This window comes from Corythoichthys intestinalis, chromosome 22 (genome assembly GCF_030265065.1).
Source record: "Corythoichthys intestinalis isolate RoL2023-P3 chromosome 22, ASM3026506v1, whole genome shotgun sequence".
Lineage (NCBI taxonomy): Eukaryota > Metazoa > Chordata > Actinopteri > Syngnathiformes > Syngnathidae > Corythoichthys > Corythoichthys intestinalis.
Window position 1 is genome coordinate 23,942,090 of NC_080416.1, and position 7,720 is coordinate 23,949,809.

Genomic DNA, 7,720 nt, shown 5'->3' on the forward strand with positions numbered 1-7,720 from the left:
TTCCATCCATAAATCTTCATTCATCATTTTAGTTGAAGACATTTTGGTCAGTTGCATGCTTTCAACTGAGGGGGAGAAGTTGGGTTTGAAGCTCTTCGAGTTGCAAAAGAAATTTGAGCTACTGAGAACGTGAGTGCTAAAGCATATTTCAAATGATTGGTCTAAATCAGGATTTAGTTCCAATTTTGACTTAGAATTGATTATCACTTTTTAAATTTTTTTTTTTGCTTGGAGGCCTGTGCACCTGCATGTTATTACATTGCTTCCTTGAGATATGAGTTTTATTCCTCACATAAATAGCTCATATCTCAAATCCTCTTTCCCTATTGAAATATATGGAAATGCCATCCATCCAGAGATATGTCAGGCATTTACCTCACTCCCTATCCCTTTACTGCAATGGTGTTCAATCTACAGGTCGAGGGCCAATTGTGGCTCGTAGCCCAGCTTTTATTGGCTCCGCAGCAAGTGTAATGAAAATATTATTGAATATGGCCCGGGCAACTTAAATTCACCCTACATTATTTTTTATACCTCATCTTTAAAGGGAACCACGGACAGAAAGACTTGTAGTTCTTAAAACATAAATGTTAGTATGAGTTATAATAATTTCATATTCAAACCTTTCTTAATGTTTTCGTTTTTATAAAATCTGTTGTTGACGACACAATGCTCTCTGGGCGGTGACGTCACTGGGCAGCGCTGCCGTATTTTCACAGTGTCACTCGTTAGCTACATGAATGTGTCATTGGTTCTGCCCTTCCAATTTGAACCCGAGCGGAAAAGTGATGAACAGGACAGCACTGTCGATATTACACAAAAGGAGCAGCAAGTGCAATTCAATGATGGTCTCCATCAGGATTTGAACCAGTGTTTCCCGTGTGACAGACGTGCACATAGACCACAGGACTATACTTCCATGTGATGTTATAGTCATGATTTTCCTTATAAAGCAATCTCAACCCACATGTGTTGTCTGTCTGTGCGGTAAAACCTGAAAGGGAAATGCAACCGGGAAAAAAAGTGCAGCTGGCTTGATCAAGGAATTAGAAAACGCTCACGTCAGACAGCAAGCAGACAACAATAACATAGTGATCGCGTAAAAGGGTTATTGAACACAAAAAAAAAAAAAAAAAAACGCGATCGCGAAAAGCGAGACACAAAAAGATCCATGACAGTAGGTCGGGATAAAAAAGATTAATAAAAACCCGAGGGAAAACCACGGTGAGAGGCAAACAAACGAAAAAAAAAAACCAAGGCAATGATGCAACTAGCAACGAAGGTATATACAAACTGTCAAACAGCAGCAAGTCAATATCTCGGCAAACCGCCTAGGATCGGTTTAAAGACACTGCTGATGAGCTAGAATTGGATGCAGGTAAGACGTTGGGAACTCATCCCACAGCTCTGTAACAAAGCAATCTGACCAGCAGCAGAATGTGACAAAATCACGCCAGTCGTCATCCTTGCTTCGCTGTCTAGCTAGCACAGCTATTCTCCCAGCACTGTCTAGTTGCGTCATCACCCCCAGCGTGCATTGCACACGTAAAACATGAAGTCCTCTGTAGATCAAAACAAGTACTAAATATACATTTTTAAATCAATAGCAGTAACATATGTCTTTCTAATAGCATATTTTCGTGTAAGAGAGCAATTGCAGCTTATTAGAGTCTACAAGTCTTGTGTGTAAATGTCATTGACTAAATATGTGCTACAACATACTCTACCTTTGTTCAGAATCAGCTTCTTATACCTGGTTATGACATGGCTTTCTTTTTATTCATTCGATCACCTTAACAGTTCTAGTCTGCAGAGGAGAAAATGGGTTGTTCCAAAGCAGCGAAACGAGACGAGTCATTGAACAAAATACATGGTCTTGTCCAGGGGTGCTCGAAGTCACTCACAGCAGAGGGTGCTAAATACCTTTTTCAGTTTTTCCCATCCAAAAACAGCTTTCTCGGTCCAAATTTGTCATGCTCAAGCGTTTTCTCCATCTAAGGCGTGCAAAATGGCAGTACACACGCATGCTGAATAGTTTACATACTACTACTTGGCTACTACAAAGACAGCGTTCTACATATATCACCTACAGTGTGTGTTGGAAATGTCTTTGTCTTGGAAAATAAAAGTGCCCATGTATGCCCAAATCCCCACAGCTAGACGTCGCAATGATACACAAACACATAAAAGGTCCAATAAGCCTCGGTATAATACCCCTTTTCACACGAAAATCCAACAGAGCTCTACACGACAGCAGCTCAACAGCAACAGCAAACAGTATGTCTACGATGCAAACATATCTTACCTATTTGAAGACACAAAAGGTAGATTTCCTTTCTGGTGTGTTATTGATGAACTTCTTCATCAGTCGCTTGAGGTTCAATTAATCTAGGATGGCACTATGGATATGCAACGATGTCTCCCGTTTGAGTGAGTGATTCACCAGAATCATCTCCACGGTTTTAATCTGCAGCTAACTTATCCTCGCTGGGCACTATGATAGAACTATCTTTCATAATTATCTTCAATTTCAACCTCGAATTGAAGTTTAGAAAATTTTGCAGTTTTTGTAAAGAAAAAATCGCTAATTCGTTTTTGCGCCATGTTAACTTTTCCTTTCCAATAGCGCCTTATTCAATGTGACCTGGTAGTAAAGACTGTGTCAGGTGGTGACCATGTTATTGACAAAAAAAAAAAACTTTCAACATTTATAATTCATCCCCAAAGTTAAAAATGTTACTGTTTTAAAGTGCATGTGACACGAAAAAGCATGTTTATTTCATAATACACGCGGTATTTTATGCTCCTGAATGATATGGACCGCTTGGATGTGTGTGGAAACGATCGCTATATTTATTTATTTTTTTTAATCCCGCGCCATGAAAATGAGTGACTTCCGCCTTCGGTCTTGCATTGAGGAGGAGGGTGCTGTGACGTGTACGGTTGAAGGCGTCCTCTTCACTTTCCAGCCGTACTGTTGTGTATGAGCACTAAGGATTCAGCTGATTTTGCAGATTAATACGTTTATTTTTCGCGTCATGCCAGCCAAACGGCTGCAGAAAAATCTTGCTGTATGAGGGAGAGACTTGCGCGCCTTTTTCGGGGTTTCAAAAGGTTCCCATTCACCGTGGGTATTGGCCAAAACTAGCCCGACTACTGTGGGACCATTGGATTTACGAGGAAGTGAGTAAACATCTTGTTTTGTATTATGTCAAATACGAATACAGCAATTACAAACACTACAAACTTTCTTTAAATAAAGGACTACTTACGTTTGATCATTGATAGGCATGTAAAAAGCTCTCCTCATGCACATTAGCTGCACGTTAGCTGCACAACAACTGCAGCCGCCCTCCTCTGGGGAACGAGCTGTAAATTGCTCTCCGCGGGCGGTTTGCCGGTCCGCGAAGACAATCGACAACCCAGTCGTCATGTCAAATAATCCGGGCTAGTTATGTGTGATTTTCCGCTGCGAAGACTTTGAAACATCACTCGGTTCGGGTTAGCATGTCAGCTAGCTGTCACGCCTCTTGGTTTGTTTACATTCTCTGAAGCGGGGGAAGGGAAATGACATATGTTCGATTTAGGTGTCATAAAATATCGTTCGGGAGGTGCGACAGTAAAGGTGAAGTCAACAGTTTTGACCATTATGGAGTCATTTTGCCCTGTCGTCCTGAATAGACTGTTATGCGTCATGACCATGCCATTTATTTAGCAATTGGGAAAAATACTTGGATAAAAAGAATATCCTGTAAAAATATTGAAGTAAAGAGACAGAAACAATGACATTTTGCAGCTCTCTTCGTCGCGTTTTCCTCGTTGTGAATACTTCCCCCTCGACGGGTTGACTGGTCCTTCTCAAGCCATTTATTTAGCTATTGGGGAGAAATACTTGGATAAAAAGAATATCCTGTAAAAATATTGGAGTACAGAGACTGAAACAATGACATTTTGCGGCTCTCTTTGTCGCGTTTTCCTCGTTCTGAATAATTCCCGCTCAATGGGCTGAATAGTAAAACCAATGAGCCCAGTCTCCCGCTGATGTCATCCACCTGTTGGGGACGCTCGAGCCCTATAACAGTAGGCGTGGCTAACCGGCAGATTAAAAGACTCATTTCACGACATCTGCACTTTGCTAAATTGTTGTATATAGTCCAATTGTCTCAAAATATGATTCTAATTCACATAATAATGCTATTTAGGACTTTTTTCTCCTGTCGTATGCGCTTTAATGTTTTAGTTATTTATTTGTAACAACAACAAAAATTGTCCCCCAAAACGTTTTTTTTCTTAACACTAGGGGGTGCTGCAGCACCCTCATTATCCCACTTCCTGCGCCACTGGGTTTGTCCCACTCATCGAACACTGGGCATCTCTGGGGATCTGTGGGCAGTGGGCGGGCCTCAGCCGGCCAAGACTATGCACTGTATGCATGATGACTGGATAATCTGTCTGAGGCTGAATCCCTTTTTGATTGATGGTGAAATGAGCGAATCAGTGAGGTTGTGATGTTAACAACCAGAGACTTTCCTAATCATCCTAGCGACACTTTCTTTGTTAAAAACGACTAGCGAAAAATCAAGCTTCTATTTCTGGTGGGGTTTTTTTCTTTTATAGCTGGTTGTAGTTGTAGACTGACATCTGTCACTCTACAGTTTCTGTCCCTACTGAGCAACGGGTGCACCACCGTGCGTCAATGGAGTCCAATGAGTTAATGCTTAAAAAATAAATGCAGTTTAAAAAGCTGATCTATATACAGGGATTTCAAGTTGAGTCTTGCATCCTTTGATTTTTTTTTTTTTTTTTTTTTTTGAAAGCGGCCCTGGGGAAGAGGAAAAAAAACTTTGGACACCCCTGCTTTACCGTATCTCCTCATTAAAAACATGTGTTTTTTTTTTTTTTTCAAATATCAAAGCTCATAAACAGTAAGCTCTGGCTTTTGGGATTTACATTACATTTACATAAGGAATGCTAAACACCTACACATGTAATCGCTCCATCAAAAGCAGATGGTTCGCAGCCCGCGCGGCGCATGTTTGACTTGGCAAGCGTAAAGAAGTGAGATTCCACAAGTGTTATTATTTCTATTATTTGGAACAGGGACAAGATTTTTATGAAAAAGACCATTGTTTGAAACAATAATATGCCAACAGGTGGCGTCTTGCCCACACAGGGTCCTACATTAGAAACTTGTGTTTCATTATTATGTTGTCAAAATCAATTGACCTCTTCTGCTAATAATAATTTTTAATATATTTTATGTCTAAAAGGCTCATTAAAACATGTCATTTTAAAATAGCCAACTTGAGAAAGCAAACTCATACTAATAATATTATGTCTACTAATACTACAAATAACAAATATATTGAAAAATAGAAAACATATGGAAACCTTTTCATCTAATATTTTGATGATAGTTTGGACACAAATATTACACTGAAATCATTGATGATACAAACATTTTGCAACAATATATTCGAGCATATAATAACTATGCTGTGTTAGACAAAAATGTCTAATTAATGAAAGGTAGGGAAAATATATAATACAAAAGCACTGAAAAAATGTTTCACTTTGTTGAGATGATTGTTATGATTTATAATTATCTTTATTGTACTATTACTATATACAGGGGTTGGATAAAATAATGGAAAAACCTACAGTGGCATGAAAAAGTATCTGAACCTTTTGGAATTTCTCACATTTCTGCATGAAATCATCATCAAATGTGATCTGATCTTCGTCAAAATCACACAGATGTAAAAACAGTGTCGGCTTTAACTAAAACCACCCAAAACATGATAGGTTTTCATATTTTAATGAGGATAGCATGCAAACAATGACAGAAGGGGGAAAATAAGTAAGTGAACCCTCTGCCAAAGGAGACTTAAAGAGCAATTGAAACCAAATTTTACAAAAAACAATTTAAGGTGTGTGCCTAATCACTGATGAGTAGTTTAAAGCTGCCCTGGCCACTATAAAGCACACACCTGGTGAGAATTGTCTTGATGATTGGAATTGTCTGATGTGCATCGTGGCTCGGTCAAAATAGCTGTCTGAAGACATGCGATCAAGGATTGTTGATTTGTAATAAACTGGAAAAGGATACAAAACCATCCCTAAAAGATTGTATGTTCATCAATCGACAGTCAGAGAAGTTGTCTACAAATGGAGAGAGTTTGGCACTGTTGCTTCTCTCCCAAGGACTGGCCGTCCACCAAAGATGATGTTGAGAGTTCAGCGCTGAATACTCAGAGAGGTAAAAAAGAACCCTAGAATGTCTGCTAAAGACTTACAGCAATCACTGGCACTGTCCAATATCTCTGTGCACAAATCAACTATATGTAAAACTATGACCAAGAGTTGTGTTCATGGGAGGACTCCACGGAAGAAGCCAATGCTGTCTATAAAAACATTGCTGCTCCTTTAATGTTTGCAAAAAGGCACTTGGACACTCCACAGAAGATTTGGCAAATATTATGTGGACAGATGAAACCAAAGTTGAATTGTTTGGGAGTAACACACGTCATGTGTGGAGGAAAAATTAAACCGCTCACCAACATCAACACCTCATCCCCACTGTGAGGCATGGTGGAGGGAGCATCATGATTTGGGGCTGTTTGCTGCCTCAGAGCCTGGACAACTTGCAATCATTAATGGAAGAATGAATTCAAACGTTTATCAGGATCTTTTGCAGGAAAACCTGAGGCTGTCTGTCAGACGGATTTAGCTTAAAAGAGGATGGATGCTGCAACGAGACAATGATCCAAACACAGAAGTAAATCAGCTTCAGAGTGGTTTAAAAAAATAAAAATAAAAAATACACATTCGGCCAAGTCAAAGTCCAGTTTTGAACCCCATCGAGATGCTGTGGCATGACCTAAAGACAGCATTTCATGGCAGACATCCCAGGAATCTGACTGAACTACAACAGTTTTGTAGAGAAGAATGGGCAAAGATTAGTCCTATTGATGTGCCAGACTGATCTGCAGCTACAGGAAGCGCCTGGTTGAAGTTATTGCTGCCAAAGGGAGGAATGGTGGGTGCACAAAATATTAATTGTGATGTTCCACTTACTTATTTTTTCCCCTTTTGTCATTGTTTGCATACTGTCCTCATTAAAATATGAAAACCTATAAATGTTTGGGTGGTTTTAGTTAAAGCACAATTGTTTTTTCATCTGTGTGATTTTAACAAAGATCAGATCACATTTGATGTTGATTTTATGCAGAAATGTGAGAAATTCCAAAAGGTTTGGATACTTTTTCATGCCACAGTAACATTTTCGCTTCATATTCATCGAACATAAATGTTAAAGAATGGCATAAGGAACATTCTAATGAAGTTGAGCATCTCATATGGCCGGCACAATCTCCAGACCTCAACATTATTGCGCATTTATAGTCAGTTTTAGAGTTTCAGTGAAAATGTCGATTTTGCCATCATCTCTAAAAGGAGAGCATTCTAACTGAAGAATGGCTTAAAATTCCTTTTTAGAAACGATTCACAAGTTGTATGAATCAATACCTCGGAGAATTGAGCCTGTAATTGCTGCAAACGGTGGACCTACAGTACACCATATTAAATTAGTTTTTGTTGGTTTTTTTTTTTTTAAGGTGTTTCTATTTGTCCATTACCTGTACGTACATGAAGACTGTATCTATATACACACGCAGTAAATTCCTTGCTTATGGGACTTGCTGATTGGAATCATAAAACA

General features: G+C 39.2%; 1 protein-coding gene across 1 annotated transcript in view; it reads left to right on the plus strand.

The window, feature by feature from the left end:
- LOC130910502 (protein S100-A1-like) overlaps window positions 1-7,720 on the plus strand; it is a 73,509-nt gene that overhangs the window by 34,322 nt on the left and 31,467 nt on the right. The window lies entirely within an intron of this gene.